This window comes from Penaeus monodon, chromosome 42, assembly GCF_015228065.2.
Source record: "Penaeus monodon isolate SGIC_2016 chromosome 42, NSTDA_Pmon_1, whole genome shotgun sequence".
Lineage (NCBI taxonomy): Eukaryota > Metazoa > Arthropoda > Malacostraca > Decapoda > Penaeidae > Penaeus > Penaeus monodon.
This window is the reverse complement of record NC_051427.1, coordinates 24,510,363-24,515,362: the sequence shown is the minus strand read 5'-3', so window position 1 is coordinate 24,515,362 and position 5,000 is coordinate 24,510,363.

The window sequence follows — 5,000 nt, the reverse complement described above, 5'->3', positions numbered from 1 at the left end:
TGACTGGGTTTAAGAAAGGGATCAGCGGTAGTTTGCTGCCATGTTCCCTTACCATGTGTCATTTTCTTTAGTTATTTATTTCATTATTTTTTGAAACAGGCCATAAATACTGGAAGGGATGCGGACACCTTTTTTCTGCTGGCAACATCCGGGCAGGACTTTGCATTACGTTGCTTCATACAAATATTGCGCCCACCCCTTTTCTCTACTGTCAAAGCCACTGTTTCCCTTTCTACTGGGAAAATCACTCGGGCATTATCTAGAGGGACCCCTATTTATTAACATCGAGTGTGAGCTCTCCTGTAGCATTCCCTAATCCCTACCCCTGATGAACCCACACGATAAAAAAACCTAATCATAGAAAGGTTACGATGAAACTAATTTCAGTCTTAGAGGTAATTGAGATTGATCTTACAATTGATCTTACATTTCTTGATATATTGAATTATAAATCATTAAACTTTTACAACTAAAAACCTTAATTTACACAGATCCCAACTTCTTCACTGAGGTGGGGTAGTCTGAACTATCCTTCTTCTCTAACGTCTTCCTTCTCGAGTTCCTTTGTCTGTACAGACATTTCTCAAATTTATTCGTATCTTCCCCGTATGAGTTCAAGGACTCCTAACGATGGCATCTGATTTACTTCTTGTCTATCTCTCTAGGGACAACTCGGGAAAAAAACAAAAAAATAAAACAAACAAAAAAACATTCCTAAAAAAAAAAATTTCTCTATTTTGGAATGATAAAACAATAAAAGATTCAATATAACTGATTTCTTGTAGGAACAAAAAAAGCTTATGACAAACAACAAATTTGTATATTCATGCCATTATATACGATCTGAGTAGGTTTATATTTATGCATTATATTATTTCTGATGAAACCCTCATTTTAGCATTATTCAGTTATAAATTTCAATAACACTTACTCCTTGAATGAGTTTTAAATCCCCAATAATAAGAGAGAAACATCTGACTGAGAAAGAGAATGCATTGTGGGGGGAAATAAAGAAAACTAAACTTTGGAGGGTAAACTCTCATATTTTATACTGTTTCCTTATCTTAGTGTAATAATATAACCATATAGAGTAAACCTAAGAAAAAATAGTAAAATAAAGTATCATCTTTCTAAGAAGTAAAGTATCATCTTTTCCCATAAAAATATTGGAAATATTATAAATATGTATTATGGAGTAGCAAAATGGTTAGCAAAGGTATGAAGAGCAAAACAACACGATTCAAAATTCACCTCTGGTACGAAATATCGAAAGGGAGAAAATACGATCTTAGTTTTTTGTTTTTTTTTTAAGTCCACAAAAATCAACAACGCGTGCGTCGGGGATGTGCGTGTGGAACATTAGTATGTCGTCTATATATATTTATCAAAAATACACTATTCCCTATTTCATACTTTATACGTTAAAATTCCTTATTATATACATTTTTATCAATATAATTTTGAGTTTCCTATTGCAATGTTAAACATTTTATGTACCAAACATGGCGTGATTTTTTTTTCCTGACACGTGTTTGCCAGGGGGCGTGGCCATATGGCCCGGCGGCCTTTTTTGACACTTCTGTGAAACATGGCCTCGGTGAAAGACAAAAATTCCTGTTGTATAGATTGTGACACATGATTATAAATTACTCGAACAAAGTTATAGGAAACCCCGAGTTTTGTTTTCAATATCTGGTGAGTCTCGGTGTACTAAGCGATACACTGGGAATGTAAAAAGTGTAATGCACCGTGCCGGCTTTTACTACGACTTGACATTTTTTTAAATGTTTAAAAACTCGTTCGAGTGAACAAAAAGAAACCAAAAAAAGGGGTAATTTTCAGCAGTCAAATTTTTTAAAACACGTAGCTACACAATGCCACCTGGATGTAGAACCAAATTTGTTTTTTGTAAATATTTATCTTCGTGAATGTTTTTACCTATCAATTTGTAAAAGACAAATATAGGTATTAGTGGACAAAACTATATGTGACTGGTTTTTCTTTTTGCAGATGTACTTTAAAATGTTTTGGTGTGAAAATTATGAAAAAAAATTGGTGGACCTGGAAAACGGTCGAAATAGACAAGTCAAATTTTGGAAAAAGAAAAAACGTCAAAGGGAGGATCATCGATAGTCAGTGGGTATTTGGCGGCTTGTGTCGGGAAACAAAAGGATATTTCGCAGTGGAGATGAGAAACGACTCGCAAACACTACTGCAAAACATAAAAAAAAAAATACATGAGCAGTCAGTAATTATTAGTGATTGCTGGGAAGGCTTATGATTGCCTTCAGGATGAAGGTTTAAACACTTGAAGGTTAATCATAAAAATAACTTGTGTTGACCTGACACCGGTGCCCACACAAACACCGCCGAACGAAACTGGAGGACACTAAAGGAGAAGGTGCCACATTGCAGGAGGTGCCACATTTTGAGGGCTACCTGGCCAAAGCGGCCTTCCAGCTGCAGTATCCGGAGGCCAGCAAGCGGATGCAGCCTTTTCTTCTGGCTGTGGCTCAGCTGCTTCCTCCAGATAAATAAAGAAAAAACCTTGGGGTCCAGGGGCTAATCGTGAATAAATTTTGCCATAGGTAAATACCCCAATTGGGGGGGTCCGGAGGCGGGGCCCCCGATAGGTTAAAAAACGCCAATGGATGGGTCCGGGGCGGAGCCCCCGATAGGGTGTTAGGTAAGGTTGCTTAGTTACAACGTTTTGTATACACATGTAATTCACAACTTGATAATGATGTGCTTTTCCGTAGATTTTAATGAGTGTTCCCGTAGATTTTTTGGAAGGTAGCTTTCCAAGTCGGAGTTTGTTTGTTTTTTTGAAACGTGGCGTATGGCTGATATTTTTAACGTTGGCGGACGTTTTTCCGTACAGTTTCTTGGGTTTATTTTAACGATTTTCTTTCGTTATATTATGCATTATTGCATTATTTTTTACTGTTTAAGCCTGTTTTACCCCATAATTTCCCTGATATACTTCATGCCCTCCCCTACTATCAGGACTTATCAAATCAAGATTGTTGGCTGAATATGGAGTTCCGCCAACCAAAGATGGTATACACCTTTAGTATACCTAAATCGTCATCGATTTCGTCAAATAAACTCGTGAACGCGAAATACATTTTTAGAAAGAGTTACCAAAATATTTAAGTACTAATTGTCTTACACAGCTAAAGAATAATCAAAATGAGGTATACATAAGTAACATATACGTAAAGACCAAGTAAGTGAGGTATCAAAGGGGGTCATAGACGAAATTTTTTGGGGCATTCTTACTTCGTGTCCTAGTGCCATTACACACAGACTGTCAGAAACTACTGGGGTGTTTGGGGGCATGCACATCAGCAGGGTTGGGGAATTGATGGGTGTCAGCCCCGGAAAATTTATGGGGTATGCCGATGGATAAATCCTGAACGTGGTGTTTCAACCATGGTGCTCCCGATTCGGACCATTTTATCTGGGTTTAGGATAACAGCCCCATCCACAAAAACACTGTCGAGAAAGGGGTGATTTCGGCAACACCCCTAGATGCACTGAGCCACATCCTCCCAGATTGCTAGGTCTCAATCCTTTTGAGAATGATTGGGCACCATGGGCAGAGATTTCCCCAAGATCATCATCGTTCATCATTGCCATGCCACATAGACTTTCCAGTGTTCAACATTAAATATTAATAGAATTAGACATTTCAAACCTTTATTATTTCCTCTTCAGTTTGCTTGAATTGTCAGACAAAATCGTAAATTACCATGTAATTTATTTAGGACTTAGGTCTCTTGGATCATACATAATATTTGAGCAGGGATGCCAAAATCGGGTCGAGTTCGCCGCACTTTTACCCACAGTTCTCGTTGTTGTAAGTCAGAAAAGTAAAGATAGTAAGTGTACCCCAGAGCATCTAATGTGTTTCATTCATTTACACATTGAAGGCCACCAGTTTTAACTGGAAAGGCGCAAATTAAATTAAAAATCACAAAATTTTAAATTAGAGTGCTGGGCAAGGGGGCTTGGGGGCCCCCTACCTTCGTCTTTTTAAGAAAACCCCTTCACCAGATTTCTTTGACCTTTAACGTCCCCTGAACTTCATTCAGCTCTTGTTGGTATTGTCCTTTCTACCACTATATAAGCTTGTCAAAAACCCCCCTATTTACAATTTTGGTTAAATTTGAAAATTTATCGCGAAGATTTTGAGACGTTACTAAAAATTTTTATTTCTTAGGGGGGTTGGTGTGTGTTTTTATATATTTATATATATTATTATATTATATTTATACATAATATGTTAAAAATATAGCCCCAAAACAGTGCCGGGGAATAAGATGGGCAAAACCCCCGTCTAAATTCCAAGAAAATCTGGGTCCCTGACGCCAAAGGCCCCGGTGGGCCGAGTGGTTTGAGCATCGGACTCAAGACTGGCACACGGTATCTGATTCGGGGGTTCGGTCACCGTCGGCGCGTTTTTTCCCTTGGGAAGGAAAATTCCCTCGATTGCCTACCCAGCCACTGGGGCCAAGCCAGCCCAAATCAAAGCTGGTCCCAAGCCCGGATAAAATGAAGTATTGCCTAAAAGGTAAACCGGCACTTCCCCTGGAAAAGGAAATGGGGACCCTACCACTTTCCACTCAAGATCATCATAAAAGAAAAAATAATTAAATATCTGCTGTGACCCCGGGGGCTCAAATATATATATATTATATATAAAATATATAATATATATAATATATATAATTTATATATATAATATACAATACATATATAATATATATACATATATATATATAATATATATTATATATTATATATATATAATATATTTATATTGTGTGTGTGTGTGTGTGTTGTGTGTGTGTATATATTTTTATATAAATTATATATTATTATATAAATATAAATATAAATAATTATGTATCATATATATTGCATATATAATTTATATATATAATATATATTATATATATTATTAAATATATATAAATACATACAATAATTTTTAA